This window comes from Rhinolophus hipposideros, assembly GCF_964194185.1.
Source record: "Rhinolophus hipposideros genome assembly, chromosome: 13".
Lineage (NCBI taxonomy): Eukaryota > Metazoa > Chordata > Mammalia > Chiroptera > Rhinolophidae > Rhinolophus > Rhinolophus hipposideros.
Genome location: NC_138059.1, coordinates 49,628,217 through 49,654,594, shown reverse-complemented (window position 1 = coordinate 49,654,594; position 26,378 = coordinate 49,628,217).

Sequence of the window (26,378 nt, the reverse complement as noted above, 5' to 3'; positions counted from 1 at the left end):
TACGGTATGTATATACATAGTGTGATCAAAGATATACTGAACATTTAAATCAATAAAAAAACTTTATTACAGTAAAAGACGCAGTGCCATTAACCCCACTCAAAATATTCCCTCTCACTTTGAACACAATTATCTCATTATTCTTGCCACTTTCTAAAGAAGTTCTGGAAGTCCTCTTTCATGACTGTCTTTACGTCATCCTCCATGACAATGCTCCAGGTCACACATTGCTTCTGGTACATCACTTTCTGTCAAATAAAAACATTACAGTGTGTCCTCATCCACCTTATTCACCAGATCTGCACTGTGTGACTTCTGGCTCTTCCCCAAAGTCAAAATGACCAGTAAAGGTAAACATTTTGAATTGATTCAGGACAGCAAGGCAGTTCTGACAGTGCAACTAGACACTCATGAAAGAGGACTTCCAGAACTGCTTCAGAAAGTGGTAAGAAGCAAGGGGGCATATTTTGAGGGGGATTGATGGCAATGTGTCTTTTACTGTAATACATTTTTTATTTAAATATTCACCCTATGTTTTGATCATAACTCATATGTATATTTAAACTATGAGTTGTTTATATATTACAAGTATGTCAGAAGTATTTCTCACTTTATTAGTAGCTTTTACAATTTATGATACTATATTTTGATCCAAATACCTTTAACATTTTTAAATCTTAGGAAATCAGACCTATTTTTTTGTTGTTGCTTGTAATTCTTTCGATTGATTTTATGCTTAGAACCCTAGACATCCTAGAACAAACTTTTTTCCTAGACAAGCTTTCAGTTCTAAATTAAATTTTTACCTTGTGTGGAATTCTTTTTTGTTATGATTATAGGAAATACCATTTATTACTAACATATTTTAATTGTAAAAAAACAAAAATATAATTGTGCCATTTATGTGTGCTTCTTGAACAAGAGTTAATAGTTTTGTACACACTGCTTCATTCAATGCTTGCATCAATCACTGAGACAATACTGTTATTAGCATCCTATCATACAGACAAAGAACAGGAGCTGAGAAGCTTTAAGTATCTAGTCTACAGTGACAGAGCTAGGAAGTGGGGTAGCCAGGATCTGAACCCAGGCCAATGGACTCCACACCCAAAGTTTGCAGTCTTGGTTCCTATGCTGTCTGGCACCATTCTCAATTGGGTGTGAGGGTGATACTTATAGAGTCAAGGTGATGCTTTCTTTATTGTACACAAACTACTTGAATTGAGGTCTATTCATGGGTAACCCCATTCTGTTCCATTTATCTCTCTGACTCATATATTATTATCTCATTAAAATTTTAGTAATGGTAAAAGAAATCACATTAAATGCCATTTCGTGTTAAACTTTTAGCGTTTCCTTAGTTAATTGCAACTTCATCTTTCTTTAAATTTTAATTATACATTATTGATATTTTCTTTTGAAATTCATCATTGGAAAAATTCTAATATTCATTCTATTTTATTTAATACTTATTTGCACACTTGTCTTGGATCCTATACTAGACTGCAATTTTTCTTCAGACATGGGATATTTATCTGTACCATCTATGTTGTGATTTCTTGTGGTTAGGCAATAAATACTTGTCTGACTTAATTCGTTTAAATTGGATCATATGGATTGAATTTAACTTATTTTACACATATTATTATAGTGCCTATTATGTGATAGACTTTATTCTAATGCACACAACAACTTGGAAAGGCAGAACTATTATTGCTGCATTCTAGAGAAGGGGAAGCTGAGATGTGGAGAGGCCATACAGCTAAAACTAGCAGAGTCAGTATTCAGATGCGGGCTGGCTGGCTCTGGTCAGCATGTTCTGTATTCATTATGTTTTTGCCCCCTCCAACAAGTAGTGTTAGGTGGTAAGAGACAGGTGGTATTTGAAGTTCCTGCAGAGGCCTTAGGACTGCACTTGGAAAGATGGTAATATACCTTGCTGGACTGAGAGAAAAGGTAAAAGCATTTTTTGGCAGAAGAAACAGTGTACATAATGAAGGAAAAGCAGAAGCATGCCATTACTGGAAATCAGCCAGACTTCAATGGCAGATATCTGTTGAGAAATCAAATAACTTTTGGGGGGAAATATGTTACCAACAACCTATTGTCATTTTTACAATAACTTTGATCACTAATTCTTTATTGAAGCTGAGCAATTTGAATTTCTATTTTCCCCTAGCATTGCACTATTTTTTTTGTGTAGATAAAATGTTAAAACAAAATGATGCCAAGCAGCAAAGAATTTGCATGTTAAGTTTGGCTTACGTTTTCCAGGCAGAGGTTATATCAAGTTGGGGAAATTACATTGTCCCAGTTTTTTCTCCAAAAGACATCATACTAGATTATCTAGCTGCCACCACTTATCACCACGCAGCTGCTCCCCTTTTCTGTTTGTCCCAACCTCTCTCAAACTCTGCATAAGTCAGGTGGGATGCAGAACATATTGGGAGGCAGGTTGACAATTCAGTGAGGAGGCAAGCAGAAACTGGTAGTACAAGTTCAGCTTCCACAAACTATTTTCTCTTTGATATGCTAAAACATTGTTGGAGCTTGTCTTCCTTAATTAATTCCAAAGAAAAAAAGAAAGCTTTTTTCACTTGAGCCTCAAAATTGTCCCCAAACCCCTTTACTTTTCAGAGTTTGACCTTACTAAAGAGGTGCCATAACTAGTCTATTTTTAAAAAGGGTAAGTCAGAGAGTTGTCCAGGAGAGAGCAAATGAAATTTTGTATCAGGCAAAATTTTTGCATATATTTCAGAAGGATTCATAATTCTGTGGCTGTATACAAATGATCCATTTTGTTAATCTGAATTTCTAGGGTCATTAAAATTTTTCTCTGTTCTGGAGTAGTTTATTATTTAGAGAGAGAGGTGGGAAAAGCCAGTTTAAAACCAGGTAAGGGAAGAAAGCTGACAAAAACATAAATTAGAGGAAGAACTTAATTTAAAAAGTGTCAAAAAGGATAGATAGTCTTAGTTCAATAATAAAGACTGGTTCAAGAGCCTTTTCTATCTTTAAATAAAGCATTCAAATACTCTATTACCTGTACACAACCAATCTTTGATTTCCAATCTAAGTCTATTTTTGCTTCTCGTAATTAGCATACAAATATGAAAAAAAGAAAAAAGTGGTTTACATGTGTGATGATTAGGACATGCCTTTGACTTTAGTGTCAGTGGTTTGTCAGGCTAGAGGTGATGAAATGAATTGCTGCTTTGTGAGCTCGTTAGAGGTAAATCTTGTCTGAAAATGACTCCTATCCATCTCCTTTTATTTATGTTCTAAGTTCATCATACAAACTGCAAGCATAAAAGCAAATATTTGTTTTAAAAGAAATAAAGTGCAATCGCATACAGCAACTTGTTAATATATGTGAGCAGGCAGTGAACTATGTATGGTAACTCTGAGCAATACGTTTTCTCTACACAGGAGATTTGAGTCCAGAGATTTAGTCTATAGGTGCGGGCTCTGCTCTGTCAAGAATCATGTACTGGATACAAGAAATGAGAGGGTAAAGTGTTAAGACAAATCTTATGTTGCCTGCTGACTCAATGCACAGAAAGATCTGAGGCTGAAGGCATTTTCTTTCAGTTTTACTTTTGAGGGTGGTGTTTAAACACACTAGCCATTCACAGGTTCCGTAAAAACAGCACCCCTTTTACTTTTGTGTGAGCGAAGTTAGGTAAGCCCATGAAAGCTAAAATTCCAAACTCCCTAATAATATTGTTAGGACGTAACATATGCCAGATCCCTGCCTAGTAGAACTTCCCTCCAATCTTTGGAATCTTCTCTGAAGACAGGGTCCCTTGTTTCAACAAGCTCTAGCTTGTTTCCCAGTACCTGGGGCTGGTGGAAGCAGCAAGTTCCTTGATGGGCTTTGGGCCCTGCATGAGAGGCCTTGTAGAAATAGAGAGGTTTGACTGCGTAGGTGGCTGTTGATGGATGGCCCCATTTACATCAAAGGCAGTTATTATGCATGAAACCACTCAAGCATCATTTGTTTCAGGGAGTTTAACCAGTCCATTTTTCAGTTCCTTTCTGATTCAGGGTCAGACGCAAATGAAGGATCTCAGGGGGGCCAGTTACTTCCCATTTTATTTACAGCAAATTTGTTTAAAGAGTATCACACTTATAATTTGAAAATGTCCTCCTCCAGTGCCTCTTTGAGGAACAAGGGAAACCCTAATAGGGCTGGAGCACCTATCCACATTGCATACAAATTAATTGAAATAGATCAGCTATGACCAAGACTCACCGGACACTCTGTTATAAACCTGTGAGCAGTCACAGTGAGGATGGCCACCATGGGCAAATGCACATGGAAAACCAGGCTATGGCCACTGTTCAAAATCCCAGGTCAGCTTTTAATGTCATTTGAATTTGAACTTAAAGGAAATAATCTTTCTTCACTTTAAGGTAAGGCTTCAGATTCCATTCAATGACAGGAAATGATTGACTCCTGCTCAAAATATTATTAATATTTGTGTGGTGCATTATAGTTTAAAAATAATATGTTATTTATAAGTAATATATTATTTAATCCTGCAATAACCATATAAGAAAGGCATCATTCCCACTTATCAATGAAGAAACTAAGTCTCCAACCAGTTTCATAAAATTTCAAAGACAAAATAGGTAAAATAAAGGAAGCAAACATAGCAAAAAAAAATTTACATAAAGAATTCAACAAGAATCTCATTCTGGATGCAACAAATGAGAAGGCAAAGTGTTGTGATATATGTTACATTGGCTACTAACCCAATGTATGGAAACACTGAGCCAAAAGCACTTGTCTTTTACTTTTGTCTTTGAGCATGGAGTAGAAGAAGGATGTGTTAACACTAAGAAAATGGAAAAGAACATACCGTATCTAACACCAAACATGTCCTACAAGTTACTCATCACAGTGGCACTATTGTGTGTATTACATCGCCTTTGCTTTTCGGCCAGCTCTTGTCCATGCAGCTGGGTCAGGGATTCTTTCTGTACTACACAGTCAGGATCTGCAGAATGTAGGGGCAGAAAAGTTTTCCCTTCTCCCCCTCTAGGTTCTTTGGCTCATCTAATAATTCAATTGATATGACAGATTAACAGGAAAAAACAAATTTAATTATGTATGTATGTGACAGTTTACAAGTGGTTCGAGTGATTTCGGTTGTGAATTGATTGAAGACGAGGAGAGATCCTGATGTCCTTCAACATCAAAAACCCAAGAGAATTTTGAAAGAGTAAGGGAAATGATTTTATCAAACAGGAGATTTACTATCAGGAAAATTTCTGATGTTCTGGACATCTCTTATGCCTCCATTCAGAGCATTTTAACAACAGATTTGAACATGAGGTGAGTGAGTGCGAAATTTGTTCCATGAATTTTGACTGTTGAACAAAAGCAACAGTGTTTGTCAATTTCATTGGAGTTGTGTGATCCTACTGCTTCAGATTCCAGCTTTCTAAGACATGTCATCATGTAGAAACTTGGGTCTATAGTTATGATCCTGACCATGGTTCAGAGTTCTCAATGGAAATCACCTAGTTCTCCTCATGTGAAAACAGCGTGTCATTCAAGATCTAACATCAAGGTGATGTTAATTGTGTTGTTTGACCTTGATGGAATTGTGCAAGCTGAGTTTGTACCCAGGAACACTACAGTGAACTATAAATATTATAAGGGCTTACAAGAGTGTTTAAGAAAAGATGCGCATAGGAAACGGCCTGAGAAATGGGCAAATGGTTTCATCCTCCATCATGGCAATGCTCCCTGTCACACATCACTTCTGGTATAGCAATTCTGTCAAATAGAAACATTATGGTGTGTCCTTATTCACCTTACTCACTGGCACTGTGTGACTTCTGGCTTTTGCCCAAAGTCAAAATGGCCATGAAAGGTAAACGCTTTGAGTCAATTCAGGACATGGAGGCAGCCATGACAGCACAACTAAAGACACTCATGGAAAAGGACTTCCAGAACTGCTTCAGAAAGTGGCAAAAATGATGGGTTAAGTGTCTTTAAAGAAAGGAGGAATAGTTTGAGGGGGATTAATGGCAATGTGTCTTTTACTGTAATAATTCCTTTATTTAAACATTCTCTGTAGTTTTTGATCATACCTCGTACACACATAGAATTCAAGGTCCAGAGGGAATACACATAATTCTTATGATTTATTAACTTCCAACATCCTACAAATATTGTTGAAGCTATCAAAGTACAATATTTAATATGACAAGTTCTGTGTGCCAAACGATTCATAGGAAAGAGGCCAGAATAACTTCATTATACACAGAGCCTATATCTGAGATTTTCTTCCTTTATTTGAAGGGAGGATACAGAGTTGATTGACAACCTAATTTATAAGTATTAGTATCTTGATATTACAAAACCAAGGCTTTCTGTTTGTTTGCTATGGAAAAGGGTTTTGTAGATGAGCCCCGTCATTTAAAAACACTCAATTGTTAGTCTGAATAAAAAAAACAAACAAACAATTAAACTCAATAGACACACATTGGAGTTAAATGCCTTTCTCAGTATTCCCAGTGATCACTGAAGGGAATGTTGAGCCAAGACTTTTCCCTAAAGGACAGTGTGTTGATAGCTTATTCATTTTATGTTACTATCATGTTATAGTCCAGAGTGAGAAGATTCTGTTTGAGAGATACACACCTGAGGCTGTTTAAGACATTAGGTGGGGGGGAGGGGGGTTCACAGTGTGAGGGATATAAATGATGAACGTCTAAGTATTACCTTGTCTTGTACACCTGAAACTAATAAAACAAAATTAATTAATTAATTTAAAAAAAGACATTAGGTGGATTATTACTTCTAGTGTCATCACATCTACTTGCAGATATTTTATGAACTTCTTCTATTGATACACATACATTCACAAAATGTAACCAGTCTTATTTGTCTTAGCACTGTCATATGATGTAGTTAGTACCATCTGACTTCCAAACACCGGCACATCTTATATCAGTGCATTTCTGTTTGTAACATTGCTCTATTAAAGTATACAAATAGGTACTTCTTAAGCAATTGCAAAAATAAACATTTTTTTTCAGATTAATGCATGGAGTGCTAAAAGTGGTACCAGTGAGCATATTTCTAAATTTTGCAAGTTAAGTATTTTTCTGAGAGAAGAGATAATATCTATTTTAGAGATTTTCAGTAAATGATAGTCAGGTTTATGTATATTTTCAGCTATTGTGTGAATACTGTGTGAAAGAATGGAGAACATGCCTATTAATGAAACTGAAAAGTGAGAAATAAAAAGGAGATGCAATGCAATAAGGATCATGTGCAAATAAAAAGATGAAAACATAAGAATATATTTGGAACAAAAATGAGCAGTTGCAGATCTTTAAAAGTCAATGAATCTATCTGGAGTATAATTAACAAAGTATCCATAACTGTACTATTAAAACAACACTTCAAAACAGAAAGACTTAAAATCACTTTAATATTCAACTTAATTTCCAATAGTCTTAAATTTTTTGATAAATGGTTAAGCTGAAGGTAGTAGTAGATTAGTTTTGCTTTTCCATAGGAAACAACAAGAGTAATAAGTCATAACAATCATTCAGTATTTCAACAAACTAATTGAGCTTGTATGATGTACCAGGTATTGCCTGACACTGTGGGAATAGACCACTGAGACATCTCAGAGACAGGGCATGTATAACCTGCCTACTGAGGAAAAAGTCATCAGCTAAAAAAATTGCAGTTTATCTAGCAAAAGTTTTGTGACACCTACAGGTGCCCAGCACTGGGGACGGGGCAGTGGGCAAGGCTGATGCTATTTCTGTTCTTCTAAAGCTTATATTGTGGCAGGAAAGGAGACTCTAAGTAGGCAGTGATTGATACTATGATGAAAACATCAGGGGTGGCTTAGCGGTGACACTCTTAAGGCTTCACTGCAGAGATGCTCTCCAAACTGGTGCTGGTCAGATACCAATATTCAGCCACAATACAGTGTGTCCTCAAGGGAATAGTCAGCAAAACGTCTTAGAATCAGAACGACGTAGTAGAGAGTACAAATAGGGTGGTTACAAAGAAGTGTTAGGGAGAAAAAGTCCAGGATGCCATGAAATCCTATATTAGGAAAACTTGAGTTAGCCTGGTTGGTCAGGATTCGATAGGAGTAGTGGTGGTCGGGGTCAGGTGAGAAAACACTTCCTTGAGCTGGAGTCTGTGGATAGCAGGTAGATAACTAGATACAGAGGATAGGGAAGAGTCTTCCACACCTCATGCTTTGTCCTGGAACACACTGAGGAATAAGACTAACTATCCCCACCTTTTACACAAATTCTGTATTAGCAAATTAACATATTTAAGAAGCTTAGCAGATTAACCTTTTTTCTAATATCAAGTGGGGCAAGTAGTTATCAACTTTTTGTTGCTTTTCTATTCTTGATATTTTAAAGATAAGTTAACATTATTTATTTATAATAAATAATCATTCCATAATCTCAAGTTTTTATTCATTAAGCATTTTTTTACATCAGAGAAGATATCAAGTGTTGCATTTCCTTTTGAGGGAATAATTAGTGTGTTCACCAAAAAATGAGAGGTCTCCAAATTATGTCAAAAGCCCAACCAACTGAGGACCGCAGGATATTTATTCTGGAGAAAAGAATACTCAGGTGGGAGACTCTAATTAGCTCTTTGTCCATAATACAAAGGTGATTAACTGGAAGAGGGAGTAGATTTGTGGTTGTTAGTGCTGAGCCAGGCAAAAGGTAGCATGGGATCAGAATTGCAGGGAAATAGATGGTCCCACTTAAGGAGGAACTTGCAGCCACCAGCGCTGTTCTAGGTGTAATATCAGCAATGACACACCTTAAGACGCTGCCTTAAGACCTGTGTTTCAGTCCTGGTTCCATCTTTTACTAACTCTATGATCTTAGGCCTTCATACCCCATTTTGTAAAAAAGGAGATAGACACCCATCTCTAACAAGGGTTAAAAGGCAAAATTTGTGGAATCTAATACAGAGTAGCCACCATATAAATGCCACCATTTCCCATTACTATAAGACTGAAAAAGAAGCTGGTGAATGGCTACAATAGCAGAGGGTGGGGAAGTGGATTTTAGAGAGGATGATAACCTATTATTTCACCCTCATGAACACTCCACCCTGAACACTGATTATTCCTTGAGAAAGACGTAATAACACTTAGGTGGCTGAATGGCAGGCCTTCTGAGTTTTGTGACATCCTAATTAAATTTGACTATTATAGACAAAATTTACCACTTCCTGAAATCTATTTTATTCATATAATCATTACTAAGATAATGGAAAGACCCAGGGTTAAGTGTGAAGTTTTTTCAGAATTAAACTTAGTTTTTGTGATCTGTAGAGGGGTAGCTTGTAAGATGCTTTCTGATCAGCAAGGGCCGGAATTCTTTAAATCTGAAGGAAAAAGATACTGTTTGTTACTGCTCAGTTACATTTCATGGTTGTATAGATGCCAATAAGAGGGTTCCCTGACAGTGGCTTTGATGATCCCCTAGGAAAACAGGGAACAGGTTCCAGGACTTCCCACCCAAGGACATGGCTCTGCAGGTGTATGTTAAGGCCAGAGCTGTAGGTTGCATCTGTAAAGGCCACATTGCCAACCTGCCCTTGACATTCACCACTCCAGCTTCCTCACCTTTGTTCTTCTCTTTGACCTTCTTCTGCTAGAATTCCATCTCATACTCCTCAGAATCTGGTCTGGCCAATATTTTTGATGGTCTTTTTGCTGTTTTGAGAGTTAATTATCACAATCTTCATTCTTCTAAAATTTCTGGTGATATTAACATTCTTAACAAACAATGCTGAATGATTTCATTTAAAGGCTTTCCGTCATCACACTTTCTCATCATGGCTTCATCTTTTTCTCTTACTTCTATTGATCTTTAAAAAGTGAAAGAGCCAATGGGTTTATTCAGGAATAACAAGAATTGCAATTTGGGACAAGAAAGTTATGATGAACCATAGGCAAGTCTAAAAAGCAGAGGAAAGGGGCTTGTTTCTATAGTGGAAAAGAGAAATTTGGGTGGCTCTTTCAAACAATTCAGGGTGGTAATGGCTTGTCATTGACTAAGTGTGTCAGTTTCTCATTGGCTGGGTTGTAACTAGGAGCCCAAATCTGAAGGAAAGTGGCTAAAAAAGCTCAGGTGACAACTGACAAAGATAGAGGTATTTTGCTGGGCAAGAAGAAATTCTTTTTTCCTCCTCCTGTTTGGGGTCTGGATAGCAGTGCTTAAGAGCTCCCCCTTCAGGGCTACCTGACTCCATTTTAAATGAGGTTTCCTTAATTTACTTGTAACATTTCCCCTTTGGGTCAAGATCTTTCCTTGAAAGCCTTGCTGATAGAGATTCAAAATTTTTGTGTTTGGTGTTTTTTTCCTTCAGTGACAGGAAGGACCTTTCTTGGTTGTCTTGCCCAATGTCAGAGGGAAAGTACACAGATGGGAAACTGTTGAAGCCACATTTGACTAACAAGGAAGGGTAGGAGGGAGAACTCTCAGGGATCTGAGGTAAGCACTGCGGATCATTTGGAGTACTGAGTTAACATCACCCTACTGGGTACATCATTTCTGCAGAGATTTGACAGACAATACATGCAAAGTTTAGCAGAATAATGACCCCAGTTTGTTTAATAATCCTAGACCAGGAGCCCATACCTGAAGGCAGCCAGGTAGTTAGGATTAGAGACGGGTTGAAACAAGGTATGGAATACCTGGTTATAACAGACTGATCTGATAGGTCCAATAGTGGCATCTGGGATCAAAAACAAATTGGAAGAACAAATCAGAGTTTCTAGTGATAGATCCAACAGTCAGAAAGGTTTCCCCCTCTTGCAAGAGATTGGGCCAAGAAAGTGAAAGAAAAAATAAGGTATGAAGCAATAGCGAGATAGAGCCCTGGTCAGGTCATCTTGGGAAAGCTGTTTCCTTTAGCTGTCATCTGCTTCAATTTCTGGAACTCTTTATTTTCAGGCCCAGTTTATGTGTAGGTCCAGCCAGGATTTGATGCTTTCTTTAGATGTGACACATAGATGCTTGGAGTTTGGCAGAACAAGGGGTGGTTAACAGAATGTAATACGGGTCTTTCCAACAGGTTGCTCCAAGGTGTGATGTGTAAGGTCTTTCTCTCTCAAGAGCGTGCTGTGGAAAGATTGCTGTACTAATGTATGGCTTTTCTCAAAATAAATGCAATTAGGAAGTTCAGGAGTCTCCCCAGGTAGGGAAGAATTTTTTCCTAGTAGGGTTTTAGTCACAGAAATAGAAGTAGCCTATCTACAAAAGAAGGCTTCAGTTCAGTGAGAAAACATACAAACCATTACCAAGACACTCAGTTTAAGAAATCAAAGACCTGATAAACACAGGAAATTAATTATTAAGGAAAACACAGAAACCTAGTTTTCCAGGCAAAATACTTTAAAGAAAAAAAAGCTTTCATACTCTCTTATTTTTTCTTTCTTTTTTTAAACGTTTATTGGGATGACGATTGTTAGTAAAATTACATAGATTTCAGGTGTACAATTCTGTATTACATCATCTATAAATCCCATTGTGTGTTCACTACCCAGAGTCAGTTCTCCTTCCATCACCATATGTTTGATCCCCTTTACCCTCATCTACTACCCTAATCCCCCCTTACCCTCTTGTAACCACTAAACTATTGTCTGTGTCTATGAGTTTTTGTTTCTCTTGTTCTTTTCTTGTTTTTGGTTTATATACCAAAATATCTGACTTATTTCGCTAAGCATTATAATCTCAAGATCCATCCATGTTGTCACAAATGGTCCTATTTCATCTTTTCTTACTGCCGAATAGTATTCCATTGTGTATAAATACCACGACTTCTTTATCCATTCATCTATCGAAGGACATTTTGGTTGTTTCTATGTCTCGGTCACTGTGAATAAAGCTGCAATGAACATTGGTGCACACGTGTCTCTATGTATAAATGTTTTCAGATTTTTTGGGTAGATACCCATGAGAGGGATTGCTGGGTCATATAGTAATTCTATTCGTAGTTTTTTGAGGAACCTCCACACTGCCTTCCATAATGGCTGCACCAGTCTGCATTCCCACCAACAGTGTATGAGTGTTCCTTTTTCTCCAGATCCTCTCCAATACTTGTTACTATTTATCTTGTTGATGATAGCCATTTTGACTGGGGTGAGGTAGTATCTCGCGGTTTTTATTTGCATTTCTCTGATGATTAGTGATGTTGAGCATTTTTTCATATGTCTATTTACCATTTGTATGACCTCTTTGGAGAAATGTCTCTTTAGGTCCTCAGCCCACTTTTCAATTCGGTTGTTTGCTTCTTTGTTATTAAGTTGTATGAGTTCCTTGTATATTTTGGATATTAGCCACTTATCGGAGGCACTGTGCAAAAATCTTCTCCCATTCAGTTGGTTGCCTCTTTATTTTGTCGATGGTTTCTTTTGCTGTGCAGAAGCTTTTAAGTTTGATATAGTCCCATTCATTTATTTAAGCTTTTAGTTCCCTTGCTTTCGAGGTTAAATTTATGAAATGCTCTTTAAACTTTAGTACCTTTAAACATAGTACCTATGTTTTCTTCTGTGCAGTTTATTGTTTCAGATCTTATGTTTAAGTCTTTGATCCATTTTGAATTAATTTTGGTACATGGTGACAGATAGCAGTCCAGTTTCATTTGTTTGCACGTGGCTTTCCAATTCTGCCAGCACCATTTATTGAAGAGGCTGTCTTTTCTCCATTTTATGTTTTTTCCTTCTTTGTCAAAAATTATGTGTCCATATTTATGTGGTTTTATTTCTGGGTTCTCAATTCTATTCCATTGATCTATGTGTCTGTTTTTCTGCCAATACCATGCTGTTTTGATTATTGTAGCCCTGTAGTACAAGCTAAAGTCAGGGAGTGTGATACCTCCAGCATTGTTCTTTTTTCTTAAGATTGCTTTGGCTATTCAGGGTCTTTTGTAGTTCCAAACAAATCTGATGATTTTTTGTTCTATTTCTTTAAAAGATGCCATTGGGATTTTGATGGGGATTGCATTAAATCTGTATATTGCTTTGGGTAGTATGCCATTTTAACTACGTTGAATCTTCCAATCCATGAGCAAGGAATGTCTTTCCATTTCTTTGTGTCTTCTTCAACTTCTTTTAAAAATGTCTTATAGTTTTCAGCATATAGATCTTTCGAATCCTTGGTTAAGTTTATTCCTAGGTATTTTATTCTTTTTGCTGCAATTGCAAAAGGAATTTTTTTTTATTTCTTTTTCTGAGATTTCATCGTTAGTATATAGGAATGCAATGGACTTTTGTACGTTGATTTTGTAGCCAGCAACTTTACTGTATTCACTTTACTGTATTCATTGATTGTGGAGCTTTTTGGTGGAGTCTTTAGGGTTTTCTATACATAGTCATTTGCAAAGAGTTACAATTTAACTTCTTCATTCCCAATTTAGATACCTTTTATTTTTTTCTCTTCCTGATTGCTCTGACAAGGACTTACAACACTATGTTGAAAAGCAGAGGTGATAGGGGACAGCCCTGTCCTATTCCTGAGCACAGAGGAAAGTGCAGTTTTTCACCGTTAATTATGATATTAGCTGAGGGATTTTTATATATGACCTTTATTATGTTAAGGTATTTTCCTTCTATACCTATTTTATTGTGTTTTAATCATAAATGGATGTTGTATCTTGTCAAATGCTTTTTCTGCATCAATCATATGTTTTTTGTCCTTTTATTTTGTTTATGTGATGTATCACATTGATGGGTTTCAGTATGTTGAACCATCCTTGTGCCCCAAGAATGAAACCCACTTGGTCGTGATGAATAATCTTTTATATAGGATTTTGTATAGGATTTTTGCATCTCTATTCATCAGAGATATTGGTCTGTAGTTTTCTTTTTTTGTGTTGTCATTAACAGGTTTTGGTATCAAAATGTTGGCTTCATAAAATGAGTTGGGGAATACTGTCTCTTCTTCAATTTTGGGGGGAGTTTGAGTAGGATTGGTATTAGATCCTCTTTGAAGGTTTGGTAGAATTCACTAATGAAGCCATCTGGTCCCGGACCTTTGCTTTTGGGAAGGTTTTGGATGACTGATTCAATTTCGTTACTGGTGGTTGGTCTGTATAGATTTTCCAATTATCATGGTTCAGCCTAGGAAGGCTATATGTTTCTAAGAACTTGTCCATTTCTTCTAGGTTATTGAATTTGGTGGCGTATAATCCTTCATAGTATTCTTGCATGATCCTTTGTATTTCTGTGGTGTCCGTGATAACTTCCCCTTTTTCATTTCTGATTTTGTTTATTAGTTTATCTGTTTATTTTTGTTTATCTTCTCTCTTTTTATCTTAGTGAGTCTAGCCAAGGGTTTGTCAATTTTGTCAATCTTTTCAAAGAACCAGCTTATCGTCACATATTTTTTTTCTATTGTCTTTTTGTTCTCTCTTTCATTTAGTACTCCTCTGATTTTTATTATTTCCTTTCTTCTGCTGACCTTGGGTTTTATTTGTTCTTTTTTTTCTAGTACTTTAAGGCATAACATGAGGTTATTTATTTGGGATTTTTCTTGTTTCTTGAGATAGGCCTGTAGTGGTATAAATTTCCCTCTTATAACTGCTTTCACTGCATCCAAAAATTTTGGAAGGATGTATTTTCATTCTCATTTGTTTCTATGTCTTTTTTGATCTCTCCTCTAATATCTTCTTTGACCCAGTCGTTCTTTAAAAGTATGTTATTTAATCTCCATATATTTGTGTTTTTTCCTGCTTTCCTTTCGCAGTTGGTATCAAATTTCAAAGGCTTGTGATCAGACAATATGCTTGGTATGATTTCAATGTTCTTAAATTTGCTGAGGCTGATTTTATGTCCCAATATATGGTCTATCCTTGAGAATGTCCCATGTACACTAGAAAAAAAATGTATAGTCTGATGTTTTAGGATGAAGTGCTCTATAAATGTCAGTTATGTCCATTTCATCTAATGTGTCACTTAGGGCTGCTATTTCCTTATTTATTTTCTGTTTGGATGATCTATCCATAGCTGTCAATGATGTATTTAGGTCCCCTAGTATAACTGTGTTTTGGTCGATTTCCCCCTTTAGTTCTGTTGGTAGTTCCTTGGTATATTCCGTGCTCCCTGATTGGGGGCATAAATATTGATGACTGTTATGTCTTCTTGTTTTCTAGTCCCTTTTACCATTATGAAATTATCATCTTGTCTCTTGTTACTTTTTTCACCCTGAATTCTGTTTGATCTGATATCATTATGGATACACCTGAGTTTCTCTGTATACCATTTGATTGAAGTGTCAATTTCCACCCTTTCACTTTGAGTCTATGCTTTTCCTTGTAGCTGAGATGTGTCTCTTGGAGACAGCATATGGTTAGGTTTACTTTTTTTGATCCAATCTGCTACTCTTTGCCTTTTTATTGGTGAGTTCAGTCCACTTACACTTAGGGTGATTATTCATATGTCAGGATTTTCTGTCACTCTTAGTTTCTGCACTCTTAGTTTTCTGGTAAGAGTGCGTCTCCATTGTTTCTTTGCCTTTCTATCGTTGTCTATTATTCCTGTGTAGTATTCTATGATGTTTCCCTCTTTTTCTTCTTTTATTACGGTACATATTCAGTTCTGGATTTTTTTTTTTTTGAGTGGTTACCGTAAAGTTTATGTAAAAGTAAGTTTGATATTTAGAGTATTCCATTTTCTTCAGCACGCTTACTTTCTCCATTCCCATATTCTGGTTCAAGCCTTTATTCTCCCCCTTTTAATGTTTTGGTTGCCACAAATTGTCCCTGTTGATGGTGGTCGAATAGCCTCCTTTAGTATTTCTTGTAGTGCCGGTCGTGTATTAGACAATTCCCTCAGCTTCTGTATGTCTGGAAAGGTCTTTGTTCCTCCTTCATATCTAAAGGATATCTTTGCTGGATATATTATTCTTGGCTCATAATTTTTCTCTTTCAATAGTTTGAATATTTAGTTCCACTGCCTCCTGGCTTGTAGAGTTTCTGCTGAAAAATCTGATAAAATCTAATGGGCTTTCTTTTGTAGGTTACCTTCTTCTTTGCCCTGGCTGCCTTGAGGATTCTTTCTTTGCTGTTGATTTTTGACAGCTTCAATACAATGTGCCTTGGAGAAAGCTTTTTGGGATTGAGGTAATTAGGTGTTCTATTTGCTATTTGGATTTGAGGATCCACTTCTTTCCACAAGTTTGGGATGTTCTCATCAACTATTTGTTTGAATATACTTTCTGTTCCCTTCTCTTTCTTCTCCTTCTGGTATGCCCATTATTCTTATATTGTTCTTTCTGATAGAGTCAGAAAGTTCTTGTAGAGTTCTTTCATTTCTTTTAAGTCTCAAGTCTCTTTCTTCTTCCATCTGTGTCATTTCCAGGTTTCTCTCTTTGATGTCACTGATTCTTTCCTCCATCTGATCAACTCTATTGCCTAAGCTGGCTATTTTATTCTTCATTTCTTCTATTGAGTTCTTAATTTCCAGAAATTCTGTTTGGTTCTTTTTAAAAATTCCAATCTCTTTGGTAAAATGTTCATGTTGTTCTTTGATTGTGTTTCTGAGTTCATTAAACTGTCTTTCTGTGTTTTCTTGCAACTTATTCAGTTTTTTCAGAACTGCAATCTTGAATTCTCTGTCATGTAAGTCACATATTTCCATATCTGTAAGTTCCTTTTCTGGAGACTTTTCACTTTCTTTCTGAGCTGTCTTGTTGAATTGGTTATTCATGGCAATTACTGATTTATTATTTCTCTTTGTAGACATCTACAGGAGTGGATTCTGCAACAGGTTGATAGGAAGAGGTTTTTCTTTTGTTTTGCAGTACTTGTTGATAGAATGTTTTATTTTCTCTCCGACTGCAGCCTTTTTTTTCTCTCTCGCACTGTAATGCATTATTCCAGCTTCTCACACATTGGGGGTATTCCGTGGGAGACAGGATTCTCCTTTGTTAACAATTCTCCTCGGTCACTGGGCGCAGTGTCAGTGTGGAGATGTGAATAGCTTTTAAAGTTTCAAATCTCTTACTGCTTCAGATTCAGAGCCCATGTGTTTCAGCAATTCTGTTTACTCTTGCAGGGATCCACCCAGATAGGTGGGGACAGAGACGTGGATTGTGAGAGCTGGCCCAGAGCAATGGCAGCGACCACCACCACAGCCAGTCCTGCTTCCACAGCTCCCTCCCCTTTGCTGGAACTAGTTGGGCTGTGAATCTGTGTCTGCAGACCACAGTTCTCAGAACTGCAAATATTCTGTTCTTTTGATCTGACACTGCTACTGTTCCGCTTCTAGCATTGGGCAAGTGGGTGCGGGGCAGCTCTGGAGGGTAAGGAGCGGGCAGCTAGTCTTAGTGCCTAAGGCTTCCATTCTCTGCTGAGATGTGAGGGCTTAAACCATTGTTTTCAGCCTTCATCCCTCAGCCTTTGCTTTCAGGTCTCTGCCGTGTGTGGTGGGTTCAGCCATGTTATATGCTGTCCCCTCAGCCCTGTCGGCATATACAGAGCCCTAGCTATCTGAGTTCTTCCCTTTCCCACAGCTGCGGTAGTTCCGGGATGCAGCGAGTTTGGAGCACCGATGTAGGTCTGTGTCCTGCGGCCGCGCGGCTCCATCGCCACACTATTCCATTCCCTCTTCCCCTGTTTGCGCAATTTGCCCACCTTCAGGCAAATTCAGTAGTGGGCCTCTTTGTCTTGCATGTCTGCTGTGCAGGGAGTCCTTTGTGGAGTTATAGTTGTTCAATTTATTGTAAATTCCAGGGAAAATTTACAGAGGCTCACCTCACTCTGCCATTTTGATGACGTCTCCATAATCTCTTATGAGGAGCACATTAATAGTCCAATAGTACTTTGTCGTTTTAGCAGATTAAAGAAAATTAAGGTCTAGTTTTATGTAAGAACACTATTGATATTAAAGCTTACTTTTAAAATCCTTATGACAACTTCATTTACTCTTATTCCACTTGATGACACTTTAAGATTTCCTTTTTTTAATTAAGTTTATTGGGGTGACAATTCTTAGCAAAGATACATAGATTTCAAGTGTGCAATTCTGTAATACATTATCTCACATTTTGTGTTCAGTACCCAGAGTCAGTTCTCTTTCCATCACGATATATCTTTCCATCACCATATATTTGACCCCATTTACACTCGTCTAGAACTCCCATCCACCCTTACCCTTTGGTAACCCCTAAACTATTGTCTATGTCGATGAGTTATTGTTCCTTCATTCATTTGTCTTGTTCATTTGTTGTTTTCAGTTTTATATATCACATATCAGTGAAATCATATGGTTCTCTGCTTTTTCTGTCTGACTTATTTTGCTTAGCATTATAATCTCAAGATCCATCCATGTTGTCACAAATGGTACTATTTCACCTTTTTTACTGCCTAATAGTATTCCATTGTGTATATATACCACAACTTCTTTATCCATTCATCTATCGAAGACGTTTTGGTTGTTTCCGTGTCTTGGCCACCATAAATAAAGCTGCAACGAACTTTGGAGCACACATGTCTTTATGGATAAATGTTTTCAGATTTTTTGGGTAGATACCTAGGAGAGGGATATATGGTAATTCTATTCTTAATTCATATATATATATATATATATATATATATATATATATATATATATGTTTCTGGTGTGCAAAACAATGTAATAGACAATTAACATTTATATCCCTCACAAAGTGATAACCCCCCTGTGTCCCGACCCGCGGGACACTACACGACGGACCCCGAAGCACCTAGAAGGGAGGAAAATGGGAGACACAAAGACCGGAGACAAGACAGGAGTTCTCATCAAGTCTCTCTTTAATGCAGCTCAACCAGGGGTTATATACATTCTTTTGCTGGGTGGAGGGGCATTAACATAAGAAGGGTTGCTGCAGGCTAGCAGTCTTAAGCCATCAGGACACATCCTACAGAATGTGGGTGTTACCCAAGTAACTTCCTCTATCTCATGCTTCTCAGTTATGTGATGGTGCCTTATAGGCACCGCCCCCTACAGGTCCCCCTTTTCTGTTTTATAAAAAAAGAGCTCTAAGCCCCTAGGGAACTGCGCCTGTCTTAGGTTGGGACAGTCCATCTCTGTGAAACCTGGTACAGTGACAAGTTTTTTATTTTTTATGTTACTTAGAGAGCTGTCCTCTTACCCGTCATTGGCTATCCAGTTCATCTCACAAGGGAGGAGTCCTGTTTTATGACTCCTGTTATTGGAGAAAGGGATCTCCTCGCTCTTGCATCTCCAGTCGGGTGTAATGGACCTGTATGGGCTTGGCCTGCAAGGCCTCTATTTGTTGTCTGAGAAAGCACATGAGTTTATTGAGGAGGATGGGTCCCAGTATGGGGCCAAGCAGGGGTAGTAAGTAGGGTAAAAGTCCATTGAATCTGGTCCAGAGGGTTGGAAAGGAGGTCTCTTCTTCTTTTTTCAAGGTCTTCTTGTAATTTTTTGACTCTGTCACGAACAATTCCAGATTTGTTAGCATAAAAACAACATTTTTCTCCGAGGGCCAGGCAGATTCCCCCTTTTTCTGCAGTAAGTAAATCTAATCCCCTCCTGTTTTGGAGGACAACTTCTGCTAGGGAATCAACCTGATCTTGAAGATCTTGGATAGTTTCTGAGAGTACCTGGACATCTGATATAAGTTGCCCAGATAATTTATGGTATTGTACTAGGGAATGTCCTATCCCCGCGGACCCGGTGGCAAGTGCGGTGGTGATGCCTAGACCCGCTAATAAGGGAATAAAATGGACTGCACGTTTAGTGCGTCCTGCAATATGTTCGAAAGTCGGGATAGGAACTGGCTCATCTCCTGGAATGATGGATACATCTGGGAGGAGGGAGCCTAGGGCACAAACTCCTGTCCAGTTTTGTGGTAAATAGATGTAGGCATAATTATTTCCACAAATATATACCGATCCATTGGGTGCACACATAGGAGGATACATTAATGAAGGAGGAGCAATTTGTAAAGGAGAGGCTTCTAAAATAACCTCTGTAGTATATTGTTAAAGCCAAGGGGTTGGGCATACAGGTTTGGTGAACTGTCCGGGCTGGCCACATGAAAAACAATTATTTTTGCCTTTAGATGGATTAAATAATGAATCTTTTAAAGCTGCCCCAATAACGAGGCCCATTTGGTGACCAGGACCAATATCAGTGCATAGGCGAATGTAATCAGAGAGTGAACCCTTTTTTCTAGGGCGGATGGCTGCCTGACAGGCAGAATTGGCATTTTCAAAAGCTAATTGTTTGAAAAAATCACTATCAGTTTCTGTGCTACCAAGGAGTCTTTCAGTGGCGTTGGTTAGGCGACTGATGAAGTCAGCATAAGGTTCATCTGGCCTCTGTCTAATACTAGTGAGTTGAGTTGTGGCCGGCCCCTTAGGGAGAAGTTTTTTCCATGCCTTAGTAGCGGCAAGGTGAATTTGAGAAAAAAGGCCAGATGGATATTGTAGTTGAGCTTCATTTGAATCGTAGGGCTTAAAGCCCCTGAGCTTATCATAGGTCCAATCAGTGCACTCGCCTCCCGCTTCTGCGTTGTGGCGTGCAGTTTCTTTACAGGCCTCAGAAAACTCAGATTTCCAGAGAACATAATCGCCCCCCGATAAGGTAGCATGGGCCAAATAGTGCCAATCGTGGGTGGTTAACCAGAGGTCATCTAGGGATTGTAAAATTGAGAGTGTAAAGGGGACCGTGGGGCCATATTCGTCCACCGCTTTTTTGAGTTCTTTTGTGGTTTTTAAATCAAAGCGTTTATAGTGTCTGGCGGGTTCTTTATTGTCTCTGTCGGGGTCCTCATCACTATCTGCACTGCCTCCTTCAGTTTTTATTGGGGGGAATTCAATAACAGGGAAAAGATTAAGAGGGGGTTTTTTAGCAGCAGAGGAGAGTTGTGAATCTAACTGTTGAAGTTGTTTAAGGAGAGTTAGATGTTGTTTTTTGAGTTGAACGGTTTTTTGTAATTGTTGGACTTGGTGGGAGAGGAGAGTTTGATCAGGATCGTGGATAGGAGCTGAAGGCATTTGGGGATTATAGGGAGGGGGCAATTGATTAGAGGCCAGAGACTGCCAGTCAGGATTAGTGGCAGCTTCCTCTAAATCAGCCTCATCCTCAGAGCTTAACTGATCGTCCTCAGGTGGGCTAGAATTTACATTAAAATCGGGACAATTAGGTGAGGACTCTTTTAGTCCTGAGATAAACTTGTCAGGAACACTAACCTCTTGTCCCATTATGAGAAGGAATAAAGACTCTCCTCACGTAGGCAGTCGGTTGGTACAATCCGCCAACACGGACCCAAACGAGACGTCATGGATGGTAACGACCCGCAGACGAATGTCTTTTGGGACTCACCCGGCCGGAGCGACAGGGGTGTTGGGATGAGAGGAGAAAAAGCCCTTACGTGAGCAATCGGTTGGTATAATCCGCCAACACGGACCCTGAGAGGCGACGCGGCTGGTAATGACCCTCAGGCGAAAGCCAGTCGGGACTCAACCGGTAGGGAAATTCTCTGGGTGGACGATTGGAGCTCAAAGTAAGCAGGCAAAATCTCGCTCAAACGGTCCCAAACACCTAGAAAACTGTCTCGTTGGTGAACGACTAAAACCCAAAGTGAGCTGAGAGCAGATAAAAGGGGAGACTGGGACAACAGGTTAGGGGAAAGGGGAACCCTAGTCTAAGTGTCTGAGGGGAAGCCTGTAGACTATACATAAGTCTAGAACACAAATATATGTCCCATTTTTTGAAGGAGTCGTCCGCTTACCTGTACAGATCTCCCACAAGTTGGGTAGTCTTATGGTGATCAAAGAAGAAATATGCTGCAGCTCCTTAGACCGGATGAACTCAGACGTCTCGTCTTCTAGAAGATTTCAGGCCCCACGTTGGGCGCCAGTTTTCCCGACCCGCGGGACACTACACGAGGGACCCCGAAGCACCTAGAAGGGAGGAAAATGGGAGACACAAAGACCGGAGACAAGACAGGAGTTCTGATCAAGTCTCTCTTTAATGCAGCTCAATCAGGGGTTATATACATTCTTTTGCTGGGTGGAGGGGCATTAACATAAGAAGGGTTGCTGCAGGCTAGCAGTCTTAAGCCATCAGGACACATCCTACAGAATGTGGGTGTTACCCAAGTAACTTCCTCTATCTCATGCTTCTCAGTTATGTGATGGTGCCTTATAGGCACCGCCCCCTACACCCCTGCCCCATCTACTACCCCTCTGACATTGCATATCGCCATTACATTACCACTGTCTCTATTCCTAATGCTGTACTCCACTTCTTATTAAAAGAAAAAAAAATATATGTATATATAAAATATAATATATATATAAAATATATATAGATTTATATATATATATATAATATATATATGATTTTATATATATATATATATATATATATATATATATATATATATATATATATAATCATAGTTGATATTCATTATTCTTCAGCTTCAGCTTCAGGTATCCAGTGTAGTGATCAGGCATCTACATCATACCTGAGGTGGTCTGCCTAATAAGACAAGTGTCCATAGGATACCCTACAAAATCTTTGCAGCATTCTTGATTTCATTCCCCAAATTGAGTTTCATTTCCCCGTGGCAATCTTGTGGTTACTGATTGTGCTTTCTAATCCCCTCACTTTCTCTCATCTCCCCCCCGCTGCCCCAATCTAGCAACCCTCAGTTTTTCCTCTGTCTCCGAGACTGTTTCTGATTAGTTCGTTCATTTATTTTTTTCTTTAGATTCCACATATAAATGAGATCATATGGTATTTGTCTTTCTCTGTCTGACTTATTTCACTTAACATAATGTTCTCTAGGTCCATCCATATTGTTACAAATGGTAAGATTTCCTTCTTTTTATGGCTGTGTAATACTCCATTGTATAAATGTACCCCAGTTTCTTAATCCAGTCATATACTGATGGGCATTTCATTTGTTTCCATGCCTTGGCTATTGTGTATTGTGTATTGAGCTGCAATAAACATAAGGATGCATAAATTTAGAAATTTAGAGTTTTGGATTTCTCCAGATAGATACCTAGGAGTGGAACTGCTGGGTCATAAGGTGGTTCCACTTTCAGTTTTTTGAGATACCTCCATACTGTTTTCCATAGTGGCTGCACCAATCTGCAATCACACCAGCAGTGTGCAAGGGTTCCCTTTTCTCCACATCCTCGCCAGCACTTTTTTGTTGATTTATTGATGATAGCCATTTTGACTGGGGTTAGGTGGTATCTCATTGTGGTTTTCATTTGCATTTATCTAATGATTAGTCTGATTGAGCATTTTTCCATATGTCTGTTTGCCATCTGTATGTCCTTTTTAGAAAAATGTCTCTTCATGTCCTCTGCCCATTTTTTAATTGGGTTGTTTGGGGTTTTTTTTGGAGTTGAATTGAGTGAGTTTTTTAAATAAATTTTGGATAGTAGCCCTTTATCAGATATATCATTGGCCCATTCAGTGAGTTCCCAGGTAATGCTGGTCCAGAGGCCATACTTTTAGAAGCACAGACTTAGTGATTATCTCCCCTCCTATTTCTTCTTTGACTCAGTCATTCTTTAAAAGCATGTTGTTTAATCTCCACATATTTGTGGTTTATCCCTTTCTTCTGAAGTTGATGTCCAATTTCAAAGCCTTGTGATCAGAGAGATGTTTGGGATGATTTCAATCTTCTCAAACTTGCTGAGGCTAAGTTTATGTCCCAGTATATGGTCTATCCTTGAGAATGTTCCATGTACACTAGAAAAGAATGTATAGTCTGATGTTCCAGGATGAAGTGCTCTATAAATGTCAATTATGTCCATTTCATCTAATGTGTCATTTAGGGATGCTATTTCTTTATTTTTTTTTCTGTTTGGATGATCTACCCATTGCTATCAATGATGTATTTAGGTCCTCTAATATAATTGTGTTTCGGTCAATTTCTCTCTTTAATTCTGTTAGTAGTTGCTTGACATATTTCGGTGCTCCCTGATTAGGAACATTAATATTAACCACTCTTATGTTTTCTTGTTGTATAGTCCTCTTTATCATTATGAAATGTTCATCTTTCTCTCTTGTTACCTTTTTTATCCTGAAGTCTGTTTCATCTGATATCAGCATGGTGACAGCTGATTTTCTCTGGATACCCTTAGCTTGGAGTGTCAATTTCCATCCTTTCACTTTGAGTCTATCTTTGACTTTGTAGTTGAGATGTGTATCTTGGCGGCAGCATGTAGTTGGGTTTAGTGTTTTGATGCAATCTGCTACATCATATCTTTTTATTGGTGAGTTCAGTCCATTTACATTTAGAGTGATTATTGATATGTGAGGATTTCCTATCACTCTATCTTTGGTTTTTCAGTTAGACTGTGTCTCCATTGTTTCTTTGCCTTTTTGTTGTCTATTATTTCAGTGTGGTGGTATTCTATGATTTTCCCTTCTGTTTCTTCTTTTATTACATTATATATTTCAGTTCTGAATTTTTTTGAGTTGTTACCATTAAGTTTATGAAAAAGAAAGTTTCATATTCAGAGCATTCCATTGTCTTCAGCATGCTTACTTTCTCCATTTCCATATTCTGGTTCAGGCCTTTACTCTCCCCTATTTTATGTTTTGGTTGTTACAAATTATCCCTATTCATGCTGGTCTAATACCCTCCTTCAGTATTTCTTGTAATGCAGGTCGTGTGTTATAAAATTGCCTCAGCTTCTGTATGTCTGGAATGTTTTTATTCCTCCTACATATCTAAAGGATGTCTTTGCTGGATATGTTATTGTTGGCTCATAATTTCTATCTTTCACTAGTTTTAATATTTGATTCCACTCCCTCCTGGTTTGTAGCATTTCTGCTGAAATCTGATGATAATCCAATGGGCTTTCCTTGTAAATTGCCGTCTTCATTTCCCTGGCTGCCTTGAGGATTCTTTCTTTGTTGTTGATTTTTGACAGCTTCAATACAATGTGCCTTGGAGAAGGCCTGTTGGGGTTGAGGTAATTAGGTATTGTAGATAAAACATGTTTGCCCAGTCTTTTCTCTAGACTCTAATTCTCAAACTTGAGCATACATCACACATAATCAGAATCACCTGAAGGGCTTATTAAACACTGATTTTCAGGCCTCACTCCCTGAGTTTCTGATCCAGTAGGTCTGTGTTTGGGCTCAAGAATTTTTATTTCTAACAAGTTCCCAGGTAATGCTGGTCCAGAGGCCAAACTTTTAGAAGCGCAGATTTCATCATTATCTAATAGCCAGATAATGTTTTTGTGAGGCAGTGTGTTTTAGTGGAATAAGTATGAATTTTGGAGTCAGACATACCTAGGTTCAAATGTGAGGAAAATACTGATGCCCACCCATGCTTAGTCAGTGGAAAACCGAGGCTAGCCCTTTTCCTGTCCTAATCAGCATGCCAGCTACTAGCCAGCTGTCACAAATTTTTGTAATCTTCATAGCCTGTTAAATTAAAAGAACTTGCAATAAGGGAAAAATGATAATAATGCTACTACAAATACTTTATATTTGTGTGGTGTTTACAGATTTAAAAATATATATATCATATATAGAGAGGCAGCATAACACAGAAAAGTTATGCAATTTGGATCCAACACTGGGTTTTGCTATCTGCTATTTCCTACACAATTATATGAATGTAGGCAAGGCATTTCATCTCTTGAATACTATTATTTCTCACATATAAAATGGGGAAAAATAGACAATGCCAGCTTCATGCTGTGCTGAGTACTAAATGTAATGTAAACTTTCGTTTAAAGCTCACACTTTTCTGTTTTTAAGTGTGGATATTTGGAAATTGACTAAAAATAAGCTTAACATGAAAGGATATTCATTTATACATGATTTTTTCTATTTTGGAAGAGTAACTAACAAAAAAAAAAGAATTAACTTCAAAGGAGGCATTCTGATTTGTCAATGAAAAATACAGAGAAGAAATGCTCCTTAAGAGAAGTCAATGAAGACCAGTTGTAAAATGTGGCAGATATTTTGGAATTTGATATTTTTCAAAGACTCCACAGGCCTTGACAGCATTTTCTGGCATCAGAATGAAGCCCATCATTTCAGGTTATACCCCTGAATCACCCAGGGGTTCTGTGTTTCCCTGTCCCCTTCTCTGTGTACTCCCTCTCTGTGGGGCAGAGTCTCCCCTACTCTCTCAAATTGAAAGCTTTGTGTGTATTTTGACATTGACAGCCACCTTTTTGAGGATTCAGAAATACATCTTCTTTGCCATACAATCCTAATCCCAGCCAGTCTGGTCTAGAGCCTGGCATCTGACCTCTCACTTTTAGAAGGAGAGGTAAATACAAAGTGAGGAAACCAAGGAAAATACAAGGTAATTCTGTTGTTGAGGTATGGAAATCTCTCAGCAAC